An 11600-nucleotide genomic window follows, 5' to 3' on the forward strand; every position below is an offset into this window, starting at 1 on the left:
ACTATTGAAACTGAAACAGGAAGGAATAGAAAATTTGAACAGACCCATAACCAGTAAAGAAATTGAATTAGTAATCAAAAATCTGCCAAGAGTCCAGGGCCAGATGGCTTTCCAGGGGAATTCTACCAAACCTTTAAGGAGGAGTTAACACCTATACTCTTGAAGCTTTTCCAAAAAATAGAAATAGAAGGAAAACTTCCAGGGGCGCCTGGGTGGCGCAGTCGGTTAAGCGTCCGACTTCAGCCAGGTCACGATCTCGCGGTCCGTGAGTTCGAGCCCCGCGTCGGGCTCTGGGCTGATGGCTCAGAGCCTGGAGCCTGTTTCCGATTCTGTGTCTCCCTCTCTCTCTGCCCCTCCCCCGTTCATGCTCTGTCTCTCTCTGTCCCAAAAATAAATAAACGTTGAAAAAAAAATTAAAAAAAAAAACTTCCAAACTTTCTATGAAGCCAGCATTACCTTGATTCCAAAACCAAAGACCCCACTAAAAACTAGAATTATACACCAATTTCCCTGGTGAATATGGATACAAAAATCCTCAACAAGATATTAGCCAATCTGATCCAACAATACATTTCAAAGATTATTCACCACGACCAAGCAGGATTTGTACCTGGGATGCAGGGCTGGTTCAATATCCAAAAAAAAAAATCAATGTGATTCATCACATCAATAAAAGAAAGGACAAGAACCGTATGATCCTCTCAATAGATGCAGTGAAAGCATTTGACAAAATACAGCATCCTTTCTTTTTTTTTTTTTTTAATTTTTTTTTTCAACGTTTATTTATTTTTGGGACAGAGAGAGACAGAGCATGAACGGGGGAGGGACAGAGAGAGAGGGAGACACAGAATCGGAAACAGGCTCCAGGCTCTGAGCCATCAGCCCAGAGCCTGACGCGGGGCTCGAACTCACGGACCGCGAGATCGTGACCTGGCTGAAGTCGGACGCCTAACCGACTGCGCCACCCAGGCGCCCCTACAGCATCCTTTCTTAATAAAAACCCTCAAGAGAGTAGGAATAGAAGGATCATACCTCGATATCATAAAAGCCATATATGAGCGACCCAATGCTAATATTATCCACAATGGGGAAAAACTGAGAGCTTTCCCCCTGAGGTCAGGAACAAGACAGGGATGTCCACTCTCACCACTGTTATTCAACATAGTATTGGAAGTCTTAGCCTCAGCATTCAGACAACACAAAGAAATAAAAGGCATCCAAATTGGCCAAGAGGAGGTCATTCACTCTTCACAGATGACATGATACTCTATATAGAAAACCAAAAAGATTCCACCAAAAAAACTGCTAGAACTGATCGATGAATTCAACAAAGTTGCAGGATAAAAAAATTAATGCACAGAAATCGGTTGCATTCCTACACACCAACAATGAAGCAACAGAAAGAGAAATCAAGGAATCAATCCCATTTACAGTTGCACCAAAAACCATAAAATACCTAGGAATAAACCTAACCAAAGAAGTGAAAAATCTATACACTGGAAACTATAGAAAGCTTATGAAAGAAATTGAAGAAGACACAAAAAATGGAAAAATATTCCATGCTCCTGGATAGGAAGAACAAATATTGTTAAAATGCCAATACCTACCAAAGCAAACTACATATTCAATGCAATACTTATCAACATAATACCAGAATTCTTCACAGAGCTAGAGCAAAGATTCCTAAAATTTGTATGGAACCAGAAAAGACCCTGAATAGCCAAAGCAATGTTGATAAAGAAAAGAAAAGCAGGAGGCATCACAATCCCAGATTTCAAGCTATACTACAAAGCTATAATCATCAAGACAGTATAGTACTGGCACAAGAACAGACACTCAGATCAATAGAACAGAATAGAGAACCCAGAAATGGACCCACAAACATATGACCAACTGATCTTTGACAAAGCAGCAAAGAACATATAATGGAATAAAGACAGTCTCTTCAGCAATTGCTGCTGTGAACACTGGACAGCAACATGGAGAAAAAATAACCTGGACCACTTTCTTATATCATACACAAAAATAAACTCAAAATGGATGAAAGACCTCAATGTAAGACAGGAAGCCATCAAAATCCTCGAAGAGAAAGCAGGCAAAAACCTCTTTGATCTTGCCCGCAGCAACTTCATACTCAACATGTCTCCGTAGGCAAGGGAAACAAAAGCAAAAATGAACTACTGGGATCACATCAAAATAAAAAGCTTCCGCACAGAGAAGGAAACAATCAATATCACTAAAAGGCAACCAACAGAATAGAAGATATTTGCAAACGACATATCAGATAAAGGGTTAAAATCCAAAATCTGTAAGGAAATTATCCAACTGAACACCCAAAAAACAAAGAATCCAGTGAAGAAATGGGCAAAAGACATGAATAGACACTTCTCCAAAGAAGATATCCAGATGGCCAACTGACACATGAAAAAGTGTTCGACATCACCAAATCAAATCACAATGAGTTACTACCTCACACCTGTCAGAATCGCTAATATTAATAACTCAGGCAACAACAGATGTTGGCGAGGATGGGAAGAAAGAGGATCTCTTTTGCATTGTTGGTGGCAATGCAAGCTGGTACAGCCACTCTGGAAAACAGTATGGAGGTTCCTCAAAAAACTACAAATAGAACTACCCTAGGACCCAGCAACTGCACTGGTAGGCATTTATCCATGGGATACAAGTGTGCTGTTTTGAAGGGACACATGCACCCCCCTGTTTATAGCAGCACTATCAACAATATCCAAAGTATGGAAAGAGCCCAAATGTCCATTGATGGATGAATGGATAAAGAAGAAGTGGTATATATATATATATATATATATATATATATATATATATACACACACACATATATATACATATATATATGTATATATACACATATATATATGTATATATTGGAGTATTACTCGGCAATCAAAAAGAGTGAAATCTTGCCATTTGCAACTATGTGGATGGAACTATAGGGTATTATGCTAAGTGAAATTAGTCACAGAAAGACAAATATCATATGACTTTACTCATATGAGGACTTTAAGATACAAAACAGATGAAAACAAAGGAAGGGAAGCAAAAATAATGTAAAAACAGGGAGGGGGACAAAACATAAAAGACTCTTAAATATGGAGAACAGAGGGTTACTGGAGGGGTTGTGGGAGAAGGGGTGGGATAAATGGATAAAGGTCATTAAGGAATCTACTCCTGAAATCATTGTTGCACTATATGCTAACTTGGATGTAAATTAAAAAATAATAATAATAATAATAATAATAATAATAAAATAAATAGTAAAGATAGCATCAACCTCATAAATGTGCTGAGGATTACAGTATAAATTCCATGAGGACATATTTTTTGTCTGTTTTCTCAATCATGTAACCCTAGTGTGCAGAACATTACCTGGCATGCAATAAGTGCTCAATACAAATATTCTGAATGGCTGTACATAAAGCAATTAGAACAGATCCCATACAGATATATTAAAATTAGCTATCATTTACATCTGTACCATTGGAGCCTAGTGCAATGCTTAGCACAAGGTAGGCTTTCAAAAACTGTAGAATGAATAAAAGAAAGTTGTCCCTTGTGTCTGTGCCAGCCCTCCATTGTGAGAAATTGTAGCTACTTTCATGCCTATGGCCTCCCTCATCTGCATCAAATATTGTGTACATACCTTTAATAATTAAGAAAAATTTCTGAGAATCAAATGAAATAGAATGTCATACATATAAGAGACCTCAGGGATCTATGGTTCAAACCTTCCATTTTGTTAATTTATTCTTTATTCATTCAATATCATTTTACTGAGTACCTACTATAGGCTTGATCCTACAATTGGTAATGAGACCTACAATGATATGCAAAATAGTTATGATCTCTTCCCTCATGGAGCTATGGATCTTACACTAGTCATTTCCCTTCTCTATGGTTTATTTTCCTCATTTTAAAAATTAGGGAATTGAATGTCTGCTAAGGTCTCTTCCAGCTCAGAAATAAGATATAACATGCTGGCTAAAACCATGAATCTTCAGATAAGCCTACTTGTATTTGAACCCCATTTCTGATACTTTTTAGATGTTTAAACATGAATTGAGTAAAGGCTCTCCAAGATTCAGGTTTCTCATCTGCAAAATGGGTATAATGATAATAGTAAATATCTTGTTACTATGTCAGGTGGACTGAATAACAATATCTATATTTCATTCTGATGGTGCCTGGCATATACTAAATGCTCAACAAACAATGGCTAATATTATTTAAGCTCTATCATTCTATGATGTTCAACCCATAAGGCCCCATGTGGGAAGTTGCTCCCCATATGGCCAGTGGTATCTACAAAGGTCAAATAGGGCCAATCTGCACGTCAGACCTATTTTTCTGAAATGCCTTTGGATTTCACCTCCTTTTGATTGGCTTGAGTTGTCAAATGAAAAAATGAAAGCCCTCAGTCCCAGCAAAGCTTTCTTTCTGTGTCACATTGCTAGGCAGCATCTGTATATTGTGTCAGATTGTGATAAATTCTAAAGAGAGCAGAAAACTGGTCAGGGAAAAGGGATAGTAAATATCTAGGGGGTTACTGAAACTTCAGTTAGGATAGTAAAGGAAAGCCTCCCTCAGAAGTGTTAACACCACTACGTGGCAACCCAGGAATGTGTGTTTATTTTCTTGAGGTTTCTAAATGTGCAATTTTCTTTCTTATGTGGTCCTGGGAAGGAAAGCCTTCTTGCGCTCACTGCCTTCTGACTGACGTTGCTATTTTGATCACATTACTCCTTGGTTTATAAAAGCCAGGTGCAGCTTCCTGACAAAGTGTTAGGAGGGATTTAAAACATCTTCAGCTGCCTTTGGAGGCCTCAGGAGGGATTGGTCCAGGCCAAATATTTGACCTGCCATCTGAAACTAAGTGAAAAAAAAAAAAAAAACTACTGTGTGTTCAACTCACAGCTCCACCCAGGTTCAGGTTCTGGAGTCTGGCCTAGTCCTCCACACCACTACCCCAGTCTATGGCAAATGAGCATGACTTTCCCTGATATAACCTCACTAGAGAGTTCTTTGTGTCGAAATAATTTTCTAAGCAAAATTATACTAGTGTTGATCAGTTTGATGTCTTATTGGCAACAATTACTGACCAAAAGAGTGGAAACATTTGTAAGTACTCCCTTTTCTCTTTCACCCCATCCCAGAACCTCCTAAGCACTCTTCCCCCACACCACACACATGCACAAATACACACACAAGCTTCGTTTTGTCTCCAACACAACAAATTTAAAAATAAGAGTAGTGAAGATGGTGTGAAGCTTGAGATTTATTCTATAAGGAAACACTACAGTAAACTGTAAAGACCTTATGTCTTTCAGAAACCCAGAACTTGTACTTTAAAAAGTCAATGTACTGAAAAACTCACTGCACAAAAAAAGTTTGGTCCTCAACCAGCATTCAGAAACTGATGCTTTCCCCAGGCCTCTCAAAACTCATGCCATGTTCAATGAGCTCAAGGTTGTAGGGATAGAGTTACTATACATGAGGCTTGGTGTAGAAGGAGGTTGGACATAGCTAGATTTCTCGGGAAGTTCAGAGATAGATTAATGCTTGAAGACAGGAGAAAGGTAGAGGCAGGCTAAAGAGGCAAATAATTGGCCCAATTTCTCAAACATGATGGTAAATACTAGAATGAGAAGTCAGGAAAGAAACTGTATGAAAAACAACTATACAGCCAACTCTAAGATTCAAGCTTCATCATTCTCCCTCAAAATGTATAAGGTGTGTAGGCAATGTAAACTAAAAACTCAAATTAATATGCTATGAAACAAGGGTACCTCTTTCTCCATGTTGCATTCTTTGAAAAGATTCATTTTGTGAAGCTGAGGTGGAGATTGAATTTATGTTAAATTGTGTTTTACATCTCATATATACGTATGTACTTATTTATTTACATACACACATGTGAGCATTATATATATGGAGAAAGAAACAGGGCTTGGTTTGTGACTGGATTTTTTTCTCTCTTCAGTGATCATGAAAAGTATTTTCTCTCATTGCTTGTTAATCAAGATTAGATAAATATTTCATTTGTAAGTACTTTAAGAAGAAGAAATATAAAAAATGTGAAATAGGACATATAAATAGGAGCCACGCAAGATCTGGACCTGTAAGGCACTGTATGATACTGAAATGTCTGTATTTAGAGTACTTGCTACCAGAGACAGAGTGTGGGGTGCTTTGCATTTGACAACTGGGGGATTGTTTTCTGAGGGATTCACAAACTCCTGGGAATTGTAAATGAAAGTATTTGTGTACACCACTGCAATGACAAAAGTTTAGCCGTTGCAACGGAGATTGTAATGGCCCACAAAACCTAAAAGATGTACCATCTGGCCCTCTACAGGAAAAGTTTGCTGTCCGTTGGCATACAGAGTTGAATAGAAAATCTCAGAATTCACTGTGGGTAACAAGGGTGAATATTGTTTGTGAAATGTTTGTTTCAGTTATATGTGTGTGATACTAAGTCATGATGCAAACATTTCTTACTATGGGGAGCAATCTAAAAAATTGAAAAGCACTTTTGTCCATTTTAATGAGTTTGGACTTCATCTTAAGAGAAGCCATTGACAGGTTTTAAGCAGAGTTGTGATTTAACCAGCACTGTATTTTAGTAAGGTCCTTCTGGCTTTAGTGTGAAGAATGTGATAGAAAGAGGCAGAGTAGATGAGAGGAGGCAAATTAGGAGACTATTTCAGTTATCCATATGAGGGATACTATGGCCCAGACTACGTTGGTGGCAATGGGAATGAGGAAAGCTCATCAGACACTTTGCAAAAAGCTTCCATGTATTAATTTGGGGACATAAAATACTTGTCTTGGTCTCTGAAACTCCATATTTTTCTGCTAAGGAAAAAAAAACATTAATGCTAGAATAGTGTTGGCAAAGCATCTCAGTACTTAGCATTGCATGTTACTCAGTTCTGTCATCCAAAACCCTGAGAACTACATCCCATACTGAGAAAGTACTGGGTCACCAAGGCAAACTGGACAAGAACACTTCAACAACAGGAATTTTAAAATGAGTTAGTCTTTATGTTCTTTATATCAAAGCCTCCTTTGGGGAAGTTAATGAATTCATTACCAAAGACTTTATGCATGTAAATGAAATCATTTCTCCCTTTCTATATTTTCCTTTGACCTCACTTCAATGTTTAGCTCTATGTCAGGGCCCTTGCTGACTGAGAAGGACCAGATAAAGGGCCCTTGGGGGCCCATCAACAACTTTTCAATTACACCTGAGCTATGGGGCAGGCATGTGAACCAATTCCTAGGCCTCTGGTGGCCAAGTGCTCACAACTGACTCAGCCACTTTTCCCAACTAACTCTTGGATATCTCTCCTGCAATAGCTTAGGGTTTCAATTTCTTTTTCAAGTATGCCTCCCCTACACACTACCACTATCACCCTGCTTTATAGCCCTCAGCCTCCCTCATCCTCAACCAACTTTCTGGTTCTAAAAAGTCACCAGGGCCTATTGTGAACATATATTGGGACTCACTCCAGCTGTGCTGACCTGTAACACACATGAATACAGCCTTGACAGATTGCTTCAAACCCAAAGGCACAGATGAACATAGTGTTACCAGACCTTCATTTCAAGGGCTGTTGACTAGCTAGAGTGCACAGACTCTAAAAGGAGCCATGGTCCTGTCATGCATGACTATTGCAACTTGAAAAGCAGGCACCGGGTATAGAGAGCAAAGTGAGATGCCTATTAGGCTGATCAAAAGCCCCCTGGCTTGAAAATCCCACTGTTACAATCACTTCTTTGGACCATGACATTGAGTTCTCAAAGATCTCAGTTAAAACTTCAATAAGATTTCAACATGGATAAATGACTTCAGACATTAGTATACATTGTTAATATTCTAGTAAGGAAGAACATATCAGGTTGGTTACCTGTCTCTTAAGAGTAGTTGAAGAGTAATAATTTCTAAGTAGACACACGTGGATTCAAAATGTGTAGCTCTTCTACTTAGTAGCTGTATGACCTTGGGCAAGTCCCATAAGCTCTCTAAGCCTCAATTTATGTGTATATAAAATGTGGATATCATCACCCACCACATCAGGTTACCATGAGGATAAAATGATATTTGTAAAAATGTCTGGCACATAATAGGTGCTTAATAAAAGTTTGGCTCCCTTAAACCCTAGCAGAGAAAAGAACTCTAGAAAAGATGGGATACAGCTAAATTTTAGAGATAATTTAGAGTGGAAAAGGAAGTGGGGGAGAATTACAAGAGAGGAGAAAATTCTGGCTGGGGAGAGGGGAGGGCATACTGGAAAACCTGGGAAGCTAAGGAAAATTAAGGCTTTGAGCACCAGGGAAGTCAAAACACTGAAACACAGGGAGAAGAAAAGTAGGGAAATGTTGGGACCGCTGGCCTATTTCTCCTCACCTCTGGGCAAAAACAGCAGAGGTTACCAACAGGGCTCTGTAGACTCCCTGCAGTGCACTGTCATTGAGAGACTGGGGTGGGGTTACAGCCATCGAGGCAATAATTGCATGTAACCAAGAGAATCTTATCTCACTTCTCATCCTCCTCCACACCAAAAGGAGCACATGATGGAAGTGTGAGATGTGCAAGTAGGTCATTTGCCAACATAGAGGAAGGTTAGGACTTTAAAAGAAAACCTCTCTGATCCCATCCTGGAGAATTGTGCTTTGCAAGTTAAGGGTCCCATCCCCTTGCAAGCGGTAACAGTGCATCCAAGATGCATCTCTTTCTGGCATATTTATACCCCAAAACCAAAATAATGAAAATAGGTGGTCCTATCTGTCCCTAGAACAGCTGTCACCTCTTATCAGACGCTGCCCTTTTAGGCAGTTTCCAGCATGGTTTCTTGACCCCACACACAGAAAAAAATCTATGACATACGAGATGAGTCACAAGTATTTTGTTACCAAAATGAAGAAGTGTATTATTTTAATAATTTGCTTTGTTTTGTTTTATAAACTTGAATATCTTTGAGGTTATCCCTATAATCTTGTCACTCTCCCACTTTTGGCTGAAGTACAGTAGTTGTCCATGTCCTTGGATATATTTGTGTCCTATGTATGAATGCCCTTCATCATGTGAGGATTTATTTTTTTCTTACTCATTCCTTGAAGAATCTTATTTTAAGGAGGAGCTATCATTCATTTGTGAAGCCAAAAAAAAAAACTGGTAAATGGAAGAGGGTCAAAGAAGCTTCTTTTCTTTGCACTTTTGGTATGGGTTAATACAAAAGCACTCATAATGACATCCTATGACTTAATGGCCTCTAAGCCAGTGACAAACCAGCCTCCTTCTAATACACTTTTATAAACATCTGTGACTCTGTGTACATACATCTGTACATACATCAGCATATGTGGCTTCATGTGTCCCAGCATGTCTGTGCTCACATTCTGATGTAACACCCATTAAACTGCAGCATCAAATATCTGGCTATTGCTATGGCTTTAGGGCTAATTCTGGGAAATGAGATGCAATCTTAATTTAATACAGGTGAGTAGAGATAACAGGAAGCTGTAGATCCAGGGAAACAGTGGATTTCCTTGAGATCTTTTTTTTTTTTTTTTTAATTGTCCAGAGAGAATAGGTCATGCTGAAGCAATTCAGCCTGTAACCACTAAAAGGCACTATTTGGAAATGTTCTGCTGTGCTCCTTCTTTTACTCTACTGGGATTTTTTTCCCCTGCCAGTTGCAGCCAAAATGAATACTTAACAGCCCAAGTGCTAAGTCCCAGAGAATAATAGTTTGGGTAAAGAAAGTTTATCAGGACTTTTACTGTATCCTTGTTATGTGCAAAGTCAGAGCCTCTCCTGTTGCTTCACTTTCAAACTGGAAGGCATCAAAGGGGCACAGGTCATCATTGTTTTAAATCCTCTTTTCCCCTGCTGACAGCCTCTACTATGTCTCACCTTTCTAAAAATTAATTCTTCAGAGAAGTCCCACTGTGAAGTTGGCCTGAAATGGTTATTCTTAAAGAATGGTTTTATGCTCCTGTTTAAAGTACCACCCAGAAAAGTATTTACCATTATGGATATGAATGGGTCTGTCTCCTCAGAAAATGGTATTAACTAGTGGGGGAAGGAAGGGAGGTTCTCAGGAAATGACGGGAGTCTGAATGAAGAATCTCCTCAGTTGGAGAGCTAGCAATTGTGTAGCATAGAAACAGCAAGAGGAACCCTTTGGGCCTGAACACCAGTGACCCCACCAAGGGCTGGTTGCCTCCTTGGCCTAATAGATACCCTACCCCCAAGCCAACCAATGCTCTCCAAGACACATTTTCACTCAACACTCAACAATTTTCCCATAATATCTTTTAATACTAAAATGCATTAAATTTTTGAAGCAGAGAAAACACATTTAAAGGGGAAACATAACCACCAGGTAAAAGGAAACAATGTGGCAGATAATACCATTTAAAACATAACTGTAATAATTTAATAAAGCTGCTTTATCATCTTCATAAAATAGAGTGGTGATTCTTTTTTGTCTTTTTTTCTTTTTACAATGATTCAATCACTGTGAAAATGTACACAACATACAGATCAGCATATACAACAATTTCATCTTCATATAATCAGCAACAGAGACTGCTTAATGAGACATACTGTACTTGCATCCCTCTGTATTTCCACCCTGGTTTGACAGATAAACAGTAATAGTGTCATCAGGCTCATTCCCCTCACTAGAGGAGCGAAGGCATAAGCCTTTTGCAACTAATACCTTAGCATTCAAATAGCACAAGGAGGTATTTGTTGCTGAATTTCTAGCTTGAGCTAGTCTGGCTCTTGGTCATTAAAGTCTGTATCCTAGCCTTCCTCAGCTGAACACCAGCCAGTGCCAGTAAAAATCTACTTAACCAGTCCTGTAATGGTGTCACCTGGTTTGTTTGCTAAGGTTGACAGCAACTTTCAATTAGTAACAAGGTCATCTTTAATTGCCAACACAGCTGGAGCACAATCAGCATCATCAGTTTTCCCTAATGACCTACAGTGCTTTCCAATCAAGATCAGGTTTTTGTGGGTTGTTCTTTACCAAGAGCACCTTACAATATATATTTCAGACAAGGTGGTTGATTTTCTTTTTTTTTACAAAAGCAATATGAGTTATATTTGAAATTAACTCACTTTGCACAACAAGTGACCCACAGGCCAATTCCAGCCTCACAAGAAAACAAAAAGATCTGCAACAACTTCATTAGGACAATGTGTTTTGCTCTGGAATATTTCATTATCAATATAAAGCCACCCAGTCCCATCCCCACCCCCACACTTCCCCTTTGAATATTACTTTGTTACATACTTAAACTAAAGAACAACATCTCAATACACTTCAGTGTCAGCAGATACAATTTGATTCATGAAATGACATCCTTAAATGTAATTTTACTGAGAAGGCAAACACTAGGACTGTATACAATAGACTTCTTAACCTCATGTATGCCAGGTTTTCAAAGTCAGTTAGGGTCTTATTACCCAGGGTAAAGAGCCAAGTGGACCAGACTTGTCAGGATGCTTGGGGAAACATTCGACACCAAAATGGTCCCCATAGAGTGAATTG

Source organism: Leopardus geoffroyi, chromosome X (assembly GCF_018350155.1).
Source record: "Leopardus geoffroyi isolate Oge1 chromosome X, O.geoffroyi_Oge1_pat1.0, whole genome shotgun sequence".
In the NCBI taxonomy this organism is placed as follows: domain Eukaryota; kingdom Metazoa; phylum Chordata; class Mammalia; order Carnivora; family Felidae; genus Leopardus; species Leopardus geoffroyi.